This window comes from Chelonoidis abingdonii, chromosome 1 (genome assembly GCF_003597395.2).
Source record: "Chelonoidis abingdonii isolate Lonesome George chromosome 1, CheloAbing_2.0, whole genome shotgun sequence".
Classification (NCBI taxonomy): Eukaryota; Metazoa; Chordata; order Testudines; family Testudinidae; genus Chelonoidis; species Chelonoidis abingdonii.
In genome coordinates, this window is record NC_133769.1 from 146,552,382 (window position 1) to 146,564,761 (window position 12,380).

At 42.0% G+C, this 12,380-nt stretch overlaps 1 pseudogene; it reads left to right on the top strand.

The window, feature by feature from the left end:
• The window catches only part of LOC142046321 (C-type lectin domain family 12 member A-like), a 94,642-nt pseudogene extending 92,055 nt beyond the window's left edge, over positions 1–2,587 (top strand).
• The last annotated feature ends 9,793 nt before the right edge of the window (positions 2,588–12,380 follow it).

Genomic DNA, 12,380 nt, shown 5'->3' on the forward strand with positions numbered 1-12,380 from the left:
TGCCTACATAGAGTTGTTGGCCTCAGACATGGGCACTGGGAACAGATAATGATGTACAATAAAGTCGTTGGGCTCGTTGACCTGTTATGCAGTGAAGTGTCAAATTAAACAGTTTCTGACTTTCCCTCATGACCTGTAGAATCATAAAAGTGAAAGATTGGAAGATCTTAAACCACAGGCCACATTTTGTTCTTTTCCTCCCCTTTCTTCACATAGACAGTTCAGGATTGTTCACTACAGTATATTCTGTACTGGTTGGTCCAAAGAAAGTAGAAATATATCAAGAAATGGGGATTCAACCACTTTCTTTGGGAAACTATTTCATAGTCTAATAAATCACCAGTCAAAGGAATTCACATCACACATGTCACACTGGAGTGTCACATGGGGGTCTCGGTCAAGATGTGACATAATATATGACTCATTCTGAAAATCCTCAAATGGGGCCAAATCCTGAAGTCTTTACCCAGAATTTATGTAGCTTTTACTCAATCAAACTCCTTTTGCTCTTAATGAGTGATTGTCTGAATAAAGACTAACTCAAATCTGAGTAAGGACCTCAGGATTTGGCCCATGAAGAATTAGTGGCATACACATTACAGGTCTCCATTAATTTACCCCCCCACAGGCCAATGGCTGTAGGTTCTGTGTTCTTCACGTAAGAGTTCAGGATAAAACAGAATGATGGTTTCCTTCTGTTCTAGGACCAATATGTACACTCTGCCCCACAAACTGGCAATGGGCAGGAGGCAACACCTGTTTCTACATTTCAAACAGGAAGGAGACCTGGCAGCATAGTCAAGAGTTCTGTTCCTCACAGAATTCCACCCTTTTCATGATGAAAGAGAAGAAAAAGCTGGTATAGGCCTATCCTACTGTGTTTATCTTTTATCTGTATGTAACTTTTCTCAAGTCTCCAAAATTCAGAAAATTCATTTTGGTGAGGAACATCATAATGCAGGATACTATTAAGTAAATAAGAGGCATGAGTTTCTTGAATCATGCTGTGGTTATGATTCATGGATCTTCTGCTCTGGACACTACCTCCTGCCTGCTGCAAGGAGAAGTGGTTGATCAGTGCTCTAACAAGAATTGTTGTCCTTCTGGCTATTGGAGGAACCAAGTATAAGCGGTCCACCCTTGAAGTCAGAAGGGCAGAGGTAGTTCTTAATGGGAGGTGTAGATTATGATGACTGGATATGGGTTTTAGGAGATTCTAATTTTGAAGTTGCTGGTTTTCTTTCTTTTTTTACTACCACAATTTTAACAGTAATTGATTTTCATTAGCTTTTTTTGAACCTACAAAATTAAGTAAAAAAATTTTTTTTTCTTATTTCCTCACAGGAGTATGTACCTCAAATTGATAAAAAACAATATTACTGGATAGGGTTATCATATAAACCTGATGGCTGGTTTTGGGTAGATAACACAGCTCTTTCTACAAAGAGAAGGGACTGGTAAGTTTCCACATCATAATCTTCAGTAGTTTACATCTTTGTATGTATAATATTGTGTCTAAGTAGCAGAGAGAGATTATATTTCCAGTTTTACTGATCTGCACAAAACTTCAATGTGAAGGCTCCATGCTGGAATCCAGTGCCAGTGCAATCTGTACCTCACATGCACTTTAAGGTAGGGCTCCAAAACACTGCTGCAGGAGAAAGGAGAGGCTTAGTATTCTAGAGGGAAAGCGGGCAATCAGGGGAGCAGAAAGGTCATGAATTAGTACCACACATCACTGAGTGCCACAGTTAGACCCATCCAGTTTGAAAAGCATCCCTAACCTCATTCCATTCTTCCTCCCAGATACTAAGCTTTCCTGCACCCACTTCCCCTCAGAAACAGACAGGGTCCCAAATTTAATCATCCATCCCTCAATTATTAGCTGGGTGAAATTCTGAATCCAGATTCCACTCCTTCCAAAGGTAGTAAATGTGAGTAGTTAATATGAGAACTGTCCTTGAGATTGCAATGATTGTCTGGTGCTCTGCAGATAAGAGCTCTGCACTGCCATACTGGAAACATAAATTCAGTTCCTTTATTCTTCCTGTGTCTGGGCTGGGAGTGCAGTGTAGAATCTCCTGTGTACTGTTTGACTAGGCAATTGCATTTTAGTTTTTATGTCCAAGCTGTTCCCAGATCTGGCTGCAGCTGGAAACACTGTGGATGGCCCAATGATCTAAGAGTTGGTGCTCTGCACTGTCCTCAGGGTGACCTAGATTATAATCTCATTCCTGAACACACTATCTCACATCTTCTGGGCCAGAAGGCGCACTCAAGAAGCATGACCATTGCCCTCAGGTTCAGTTCTTTGCACCACCAAACACTTCAACAGTTTGAAGAAACATTTCAGTGAGAGTGACTCAATCAATCTTTGTGATTATGGGACTGAGAGTGACTATGCATTATTTACAGAACTTGAATTGACAGGATGTAATAGAATGGTGCTTTATTTTCTAGGATTGTTTTGTCCTATGGTGAAAACTGTGCATACCTGTACTATCATCATTTGAAAGTTTATAACAGTAAGAACTGCAATGTAAAGTACCCCTGGATCTGTGAGAAGGCAGCTGTCCAGATGACCTAAAGAGACAATCAGCAGAAGAAACACTGGAAGAGCATCAATGAGTTCTGGTTTCAGCGGTAGCTGTGTTAGTCTGTATCAGCAAAATGCAAAAAACACGGCTACCACTGAAACCTGTCACCATGCAAGGCACTGAATTTCGCCGTATGAAATGGAAATCCATCAACTTCATGAAAAAACCCATCACACAAGGACTCCTGTTTTTTTCAATGAGTTCTGATTTTCTTCTGCAGCTTTCACAAAATCTAGGTTCATGGTGATATATAAATAGATTCAAAACCAGAACCCTTGCTTGCTTACTTGCAAATCAAGAAACAGAAACATGTCTAGGAAGTCTCTGGCAGATATAAGGCGCCAGCATTGTCAAATAGCTACTGACACACACCAGAGAGAAGGTACATGCACAGTAAATCTAGTTCTGAAATGTGTACCTGTTGCAGAAGTGAAACAAATAACTTCAGACAAAAAGTAAGGCTACAGGAATTACACATGAAAAAGACCTATGTGATCACCTATTGTCAATCCCCTGGGAACTCACTACATATCTGTTTACTACAGTATATTCTCCAAGGCTTTATCTAGTCCATTTTAAATGACTCAAGTGACGAGACTATCACCGCTTCCATTTGGGAGCACATACAACCTTCTAATAGATCTCAGTGTTAAATATTTCCTGATACTCCATCTTCATTTTCATCATACTTACTCCTAGTTACTGTATAATCCTTCAGTGACCCAAAGCAATTCACCTTCCACCTTCTACTCTTCAGAGACTTGTGCAAGATTATTGTAGCCCTTTGGGTCCTTAGTCATTACTTGGTTCTGCATCATTTCCTCACAGTTCAGTTCTTCCAGCCTCATGATCATTTTGTGTAGCATGGGGCTGTAAAAAGTGCTCTACATTCCAATTCCATATGATTACCTCTTTACTGAGGTAATATGGTTTTAATACAGTGCCTAGGAACTTTCTGACACTCGCTGGCAATAGACATTAGAGTCAAATACTGCAGTTAGATTTTTGAAAGGAGTGGGTTATTATGTACAGAATAAGTTTTGTAGTTATGCCAGGGAAGATGAGGATAATAATTAGATTTCTGCTATGAGACCTACTTGGCATTACACCTAAAAAACCCTGATGCAGAACACATGGCCTCTTAATTAACAATGCTCCTCATATAGAGCATGTTACCCCTGGGTAAGAGAAGCCTTTTCTGAAGGGGCATGTGGCAGTCGGGTGACGCTGTAGAGGGTTAACAAAAATATTAATTTCTGATGGTGGGGCAGCTGAATGTTTGTCTGTATCCTTGTAATACACACATATCTTAATTTTTAGAGAGATGTCTTTTATAACTCCAAATAAATTATACCTTGTACTTCTATGGCACCTTTCATCAAAAGATCTCAAAGCACTTTATACATGTGAATGAATGACGCCTCATGACAGCCATGTGTGATACTGTAAAGGTTGATACTAGATGAGGTGCTCACAGTAACAGATCTCAGATTTAAATAGGAATCTGCTTGTGATAGCGTTTTCAGTGAGGAGAACTTACCTCTGGAACACAGTCCCTGGATTGGTTTTAAGGAATTTTTGTGTTCTTAGGTTTATCCTGGGGGAATGTGTTAAGTGGGTGAAGTAGAAGAGAGATTTTTGAGAAATTTATATGATTTTTGGATGTACATTGTCCTTTGGAAGATTTATGTAATTTATTTCAAATCCATTTATGTACTCAAAGCTCTACTGGCACAAATACATTTAAAAATGAGGTGTCTGAATGCAATGTTCCAGGTGCAGTGTCACCTGAGCCACATAGAAAATGACATCTCTGTCTGTGACATGACACCTCAAAGTATGAAGCCCTGAACTACGATGGTGTTTGGGGTATCATTAGGGTGATGAAATAGCAAACATGAAAAATCAGTACAGTGGGTAGGGGGAAATAGGTGCCTATATAAGAAAAAGTCCCAAATTTTGAGACTGTCCCTATACAATTGGGACATCTGGTCACCCTAGCTATCATATCATGTGGCAAATTCATATCTAATTGATTGTCCACTCCCTCCTACAAGAAGTACATTTCAAGATTACTGCTTTTTAGGTTTGTGATGTTGCACTCTATATGTTTATGGAAATACATTATATTCACACTCATAAGGATAAGTAGAATATGATTTATGCAAAAGATCTCTTGTAAGGTATCATTACAAAGCTTATAATCTACTGAATGTGTTCATTCTATTTGTATGAATGTATCATTTGTGTATCTAAGACTGGAAATATTAAGTATTACTCTGCAGTCCTATTGTATTTATGCAAAGTGTAGGCCATTAATGGTGGCTTAGGAGCTTGATGGCTCCAATTAACTAGGACAATTGTTTGTGAATGGGTTTATTTACCTGCAAGCCTTCCTGTGTACTTGACATGGAAAATGAAGAATGAGATCTTACAGTGACAAGTGACCATTTCACATGATATTGGAATCCATCCTAAACCTGGTCCTTTTCCATTTAGAAGGAGGGGTGGGGACCCAGAAAGACAAAGGATTCCCACCTTGTGCCAAAGCTATAAAAGGGGGTGGAACAGGACAAAGAGGGCCCAATCAGGAGGAATCCCCAGCTTTTCACCTAAGATGCCTGCTGGAACCAACAAGGTCTGTACCAGGGGAAAGGATTGGACCCAGACTAGGAAGGAGTCTAGTCTGTGAAAGAAGCTTATTGGAACATCACTGAAGGTGAGATTTACCTGTAATCAGTCTCTTAATGTATTAAGTTTAGACTTGCGTGTTTTGTTTTATTTTGCTTGGTAACTTACTTTGTTCTGTCTTATTTCTTGAAACCATTTAAATCCTACTTTTTATACTTAATAAACTCACTTTTGTTTATTAATTAACCCAGAGTAAGTGATTAATACATGGGGGAGCAAACACCTGTGCATATCTCTAACAGTGTTATAGAGGGTGGACAATTTATGATTTTACTCTGTACAAGCTTTATACAGAGTAAAACAGATTTATTTGGGGGTTGAATACCATTGGGAGCTGGATATCTGGGTGCAGGAGACAGGAGCACTTCTTAAGCTGTTTTCAGTTAAGTCTATAGCTTTGGGAGGGTAGTACAAACCCTGAGTCTGTGTTGCAGTAGGCTTGTGTGTCTGGCTCAAAAAGGCAGGGTTCTGGAGGCCCAAACTAGCAGAGAAAATAGGTTCACATCAGGTGACAGTCCCCAGGGGGTCTCTGTGACCAAACCCGTCACAAGGTTTATCCTTCCTATTAAATATCTGGGTCATACTATCTGTTGTGTTCAATTTCTGTCTTCATTAGACAGCTAATAGGCCTAGTAATATCAGCATGGAGATTAGATCTTCCATCACCAGTAGATCACCTACCAACAAGAGCCATTTGTGGATATGGGGACTGTGTGTTCTATCTAGTTCATTATTTTAGGATTTCTGGTTAGCACAGAGGCTGCTGTGACTGACTTATTTTCTTGTCTAAAACTCCAATGAAATATTTGTGATTTTATTTGTAAAATAAATGTAAGCCAGACCTGCTCGGTGTGGTGTTCTGCCCTGCTGTAGTGGTGGCTAAAACAGGTAGAGATTGATGAGCCTGCTTCAGCCTTGACTAACAGGTGGTAGGGAATCATGCATTAAGATCAAGCGGTCTTAATCAAGATCCCTGCCACTGAAGACTTGCCATGGGGCATCAGCGTTACACAAATGCAAAGAATTACATGAATTTTGAGACAGATAAAAAGTGTTTGTAAGGTGAGGAATGTGCTGGCCTTCCTGTTATTGTTTTTATTAGAGCTGTATGAGAACCAGGAATTCTGTCCCATATAAAAATTCACATTTCTCCCCCAAAATTCAGTTCCAAATCCAAATAAAAGGTCAGGTGTGTTCAAATTTATGCAGAAAAGACATTTTCAAAAAATGCCCTGCCAGGAAGCCAGGATGGCTCTCTGATAGGCCACTGGAGTGGTTGAGGAGACAGGGAGCTCAAGGAGTTCTGCAGCCCTTAGGAGGAAACAAGGCAGCTCTGTGTTCCTGTGGATGTTTCTATTCTGTCAAATCCACATTTTCCAACCAAAAACAATTCCACTGGAATTTTTTTGACCAGTTCTAGTTTCAGTTCTTGATTCTTAGAGTCACATGTTCATTTCTCTATACTTTAGGAAGGGAAGCACATCTTAATTTAGCAGTACGGGAGTTTCCCATATGATTTCAGCCAGAACATAGGACAGTGATTAATATTTCTTTTCTTGGCTTCTGCTTTTTTAACTCTGTAATTGTATCTCTTTCAGCTGGGGTTAATATGCAGGAAAATAACAGAAAATTTGCTATGAAAGAGAAGGTGTAATGGTCTCAAGTTGCAGTAGGGGAGGTTTAGGTTGGATATTAGGAAAAACTTTTTCACTAGGAGGGTGGTGAAGCACTGGAATGCATTACCTAGGGAGATGGTGAAATCTCCATTGTTAGAGGTTTTTAAGGCCAGGCTTGACAAAGCCCTGGCTGGGATGATTTAGTTGTGAATTGGTCCTACTTTGAGCAGGGGGTTGGACTAGATGACCTTCTAAGGTCCCTTCCAACCGTGATATTCTATGATTCTAAGTATGAATAAACAATTTTAAATCTGCAGTCCCAAACTCTAGTCTCCATCTACAGAATATAAGTGCAAACATGAGTATTATTACCAAGAATCTTGAGATGTTGATTGATGATATAAATGTATGATGTAGATGTATGACTAATTCAGGACACTAACAACAAAATTAGCATTACTTTTCCAGGATTAGATTTATCCCTGGTGTAAGTGTATGGACCCAAAGAATGAATTTGGTCCACTGAGTATGTGTACATATAGAGCCTGGATCACCTCTCAGACCAGTTTTACAGTTGGGATTGTTGGGAATTCTCTGTCAAAACTGTTTATCAACAGAAAATTGGGTTCTGCTTTTTGAGGAAAAACATCAATTTTGTGGAAAAACTGAATGCCCATGTAACCAGGGGGAACTCACCCCCGCAGCGCCTCCTGTTGGTTACTTCTGGGAATTAGCTCAAGCTGGCAGCTGGAGCACCCTCTGCAGGCCGGTGATTTGCCTTCCGGCTTTTGCTACTGGCTTCCTGTTCCTTCCCGGACCCCTGTGCCCCTTTTACGTGGGGTTCTGCCTGCCAGTCATTGTCTAGCCCGACGCCCTGGGGCAGACTGCAGTATTAGCCACCTATCAGCAAAGGGATTTGGACCTGCTTCCTTGGCCTACCCCTGGGTTGCACCCTACAACCCCAATACCTTTTGGCCTAATTTTAGGCCACAGCCTGGGGCTTTTCAGGCAGGAGCTCCCCAGCTCCTCTGGGGCTCCTTCAGGGCCGGAGCAGAGATCCACTCTGCTACAGCCCACAACCCAAAATATTTCAATATTTGAATTTTCAACACAAAAATCAGTTTTGGAGTAGCTCCATGGAAGTCAATGGAGTTATACAAGTGTGAAACCAGTTTAAGTGAGAGGAGACTTAGGGCCATAAATCAACATTTTTTGTCTTTGTATGACCCGGTTGTACAGATATAAATGACTACCAAGGACTGGGTCCTCCAGTCCAGCCAAACTGCACTCAGCACACTGGGTGAGATGGCAATGATGATTTGAGTGGTTTAATCTTGAGGCTGGTTCTATGCTGGCTCAGTCCTTTGGCTAGATTAAAACAATCTCATAGTTTAGAGTGATTATCTCCTCTATCAACCCTCTCAAGGAGCCATTCTGGCAGCTGGGGTTTCTCTTGCTTTCTTTTCCCCAACAATGGTTAGTCACACCTGAAAGTTTGGATGTGATAGAAACCACTACAGTGATTCCATTTAATCAGATGAGCCCTCTATGTAGAGTGAATATTTTGCAGAGGTCAGGATCTATGATAGCTTTGTACTGGGGGACTGGTGCAATGTGACCCTAATAGACATTGAAAGTGGGAACTAAAATATACAAGCAATACCTAGGGTTATGGTTGCACAGGCATTTCCTAACTTCCGAGTACTTGACTTTGCAAATTTAACATCTTTTATGTTTTTATGTTATATACACCTTTACCCCGATATAACACTGTCCTCAGGAGCCAAAAAATCTTACCGCATTACAGATGAAACCGCGTTATATCGAACTTGCTTTGATCCACTGGAGCATGCAGCCCCGCCCACCCCAGAACGCTGCTTTCCTGCATTATACCCAAATTCGTGTTATATCGGGTCGTGTTATATCGGGGTAGAGGTGTATATGGATTGCTCACTAACCACTAAATTCAACTTCCACTGGGCTGGAGGGACACTTTACAACAGTTGTTAATAGGGTAAGCAGAGACTAACTCCTCCATTTGAAACCATGGAAGCAAATTTTAGATAAGCAGAATTGCTCATGCCAAAATTTGGTCAAGACATTGCAGCTGCCATTCTTACTATTGTGAAAATTTCCTTGAGATCTGTAGTAATTAAAAATGATACCAGTTGCAGGTTCACATTGCATCCAAAAAATTGCACCTCTAGCGGCAGCGCACTCCCTAGTGCCATATAAAAACATCCATTGTAGTAGTTTTTGCAAAAGGACAAGTGAGACACTGCCCCACTTAGAAAAGATTAATTAAAGTGAATTTATTATTCAGTTCAATGCATTAATGCTTCCTTCACAGTTATTCATCTTCCAAATGAAGTCTCCTGGAGCATTGTCAGGGCTGGGTTATGAGAAGATAGCCTAGTGCTAGAGCCAGCATCAACCATCAGGAATCAGAGTCCTGGGTTGATCCAGGGTCAGAGTCAGGAGCTGAGGTCAAAGCAGGAGTGGTGGAGGGTAAAGCCAAGGTCATGGACCAGGAATCATAGGCAGAAGACAAGGTAAGCCAGACACCAGGGTTCAGAGCCAGGAGGAAAAGCCAAGATCAGGAACCCAGAATCAGAAGCAGAATGAGGAAGCAGGGTCTGTAGCTGGAGCTAACTGGGGTTCCTGTATTCTCCCCAGGCTTAAATAGTATGTCCAGGCCAATCAGGAAAGTCCTACCAATCAGGGCCTTCGTGGGTGGCATGTCCTGGTGTGTGTGAGGGTCTCTGAGGTTCATGACCTGCCCACTGTGTCCACTTCCAGTGCTGTTAGGTAATTGAGGGGGCAGTGGTTTCCACATGGGGGATCTGCAGATGTGGGTTCTAGACTGGCTCTTCCTTACACATGCAATGCAGACTGTGTTGAAAACATCCCAATATAAACAACAGAAAGGCTTTAGAGGAGGAATTATTGCCTTGATTGAACAATGACAGTAGAAGCCTGAGAAACACTTCAAAATGCCCTTTAGTTAGCAAGTACATGCTGAGCTAATACTGTGATGCCTAAACCACTGAACAGCCGGTGATAGTAGGCACTGTTCACACTGAACACCATTACCAAAGAGTAAGAGCATTTGGCACGAGGGGGGTTAGGTTTGGGACCATCTACCCTAAAGCAAATTGCTTCGCTATTAAATGATGCAGAAATATGCTGAAATCTATCAATAATGTCTTCTTTCCAGGGATAAAAATATCAGCCTTTGTCCAGAGAAACACTTGCAACATGGAGCACTCTGTTATCACATTTATTCTGAAATCCTCCAGCCTCTGCCTCATTAAAGATTCTTACTCTCCTCAGCACTTAGGGGTTCTTAAGACAGACAGCAAACAAAGACTGGCAAAGATTCATTTTTCTCTCTTTGTGAAGATGCTTATGTTCCTTCAGATGAAAACAGAACCTTTGACAAAGTTCCCCACATCTCCTTGCAATAGAAGGGAATCAGTTAAGATGTCATTTGTACCACTGGTCACCTACATATTAGCTATGATACCATTCAACTTTCCAAATCATGGAGTTGTTTGCTAGCTTTGTATGGAATGGGAGGTATGCAAGAATTAAGCTGCAATACCTGTTCCTAAAATGTAAAAGGTTTCTTAAACATATTAATAGGAAAGCTATATGATACAGCCTATCAGTGTAAAACTAACTATATTTTAAATGAAAACAAGCTCCATCACATTGGCTTTACTTTGAAGTATCAATGGCTGAGCTTTATTGGTTAAGGAAATAAGTGAGTCTTGGGCCTTCCTCATTCTCAAAAATATTATCATTCTATTCAGGAGAGTCACGAGGGCGGTGGTCTGAGAGTTAGGAAATCCAGGTTTGGTTCCCTGCTCTGCCACAGACTTCCTGTGTGACCTTGAGCAAGTCACTTAGCCTATCTATGCCTCAGTTTGCCATCAGTAAAATGTGGATAAACATTACCTCACAGAGGTTTTTTAAGGCTAAATATATTAAAGATGCAGAGAATAAAGTAAGGCACTCAGAAACTACACTAATGTGGGCCATATAAGTACTGTGACAAAGTTCCTCTTCTACCTTGGTGGGTCCTGCGCTTATTGGCAGATTTGCTCACCTCAGTAATCTCCCCCACAGTCTGGATCAACTCCTCCTGTGTCTGATCAGGAGTTGGGAGGTTTGGGGGGAACCTGGGCTAGCTCTCTACTCCGGGTTCCAGCCCAGGGCCCTATAGATTTGGAGCTGTCTATAGTGCCTCTTGTAACAGCTGTGTGACAGCTACACCTCCCTGGGCTACTTCCCTAAGGCGTCCTCCAAACACCTTCTTTATCTTCACCACAGGATCTTCTTCCTGGTGTCTGATAATGCCTGTACTCCTTAGTCCTCCAGCAGCACACCCTCTCAGGGTACATCTACATTACGGGATTAGTCCGATTTTACATAAACCGGTTTTATAAAATAGATTGTATGAAGTCGAGTGCACGTGGCCACCCTAAGAACTTATCGCAGTGTGCGTGGTTCAAGGCTAGGCGTCGATTTCGGGACGTTGCACTGTGGGGTATTCCATGTTTCTAGTTCCCGCAGTCTCACCTGCCCCTCAGATCTGGGGAGAGCCCGTGGCTGATGGCAAATATCTTTGTCACGGTAGGTTCTGGCAGGTAAATGTCGTCAGTCATTTCCTCGTGAAAGCACGGCAGACAATCTGGTTCACACCCTTTTTCCTGGATGCTGGCGGATGCCATAAGCACGGCGGCAACCATGCAGCCCATTGAGCTTTATTTTTTTACAGTTCCCCGTACGTTGTACTGGATGCATGAACAGAGGCAATACTCCAGCGCTCTGCAGCATTTCATTTGCTTTGATACAGCAGAGAGGGTTATCGTTTTCGTGTACCATCTGCTGCCAGCGTAATTGGCAATGAGATGACGGTTTAATTTGCCTTTGTTACTGCTCTGTGCTATATGGGTGCCCTGGCTTGGAGATCGGCCGGTGGCCAAAAGCAAAAATGGAATAAACTCCCAAGTCATCCCTCCTGTATGGCTTTCGAAAAATTGAGTCAGTCTGCCTAGAATATGGGGCAAGGTGTACTAGACAACCAGGTATTCATGAGAGCACAGGTACTCTGTGTCGAGCCTAGAAAGGATGACGCTACATGCCATTCAAGGGTGCCCCGGGGGCCAACACCCGCATTGTGCTCCCTCCTCCCCCAACGTGTTGCCGTACGCGTGCGGGTGTGTGTCCCCCCCGATTGTGGGATTGAAAGTAATTAAGAATGCAGAATAAGAAATAGAGTGGTGTGTGTGGTTTAGGACATTAAAATAAGGGAGGCAGAACTCCTGCTGCTATGACAGTCCAAGCAGGACATTAGCAGTTGTGGGGGAGAGAAGCTCAGCATGCCGCTGCTATGACAGGTTCCAGGCAGGACAGGAATCTTTTCTTACACAGGTAGATAGGGAGCTGAGGGAGCTGGCCCCAGTTGCTT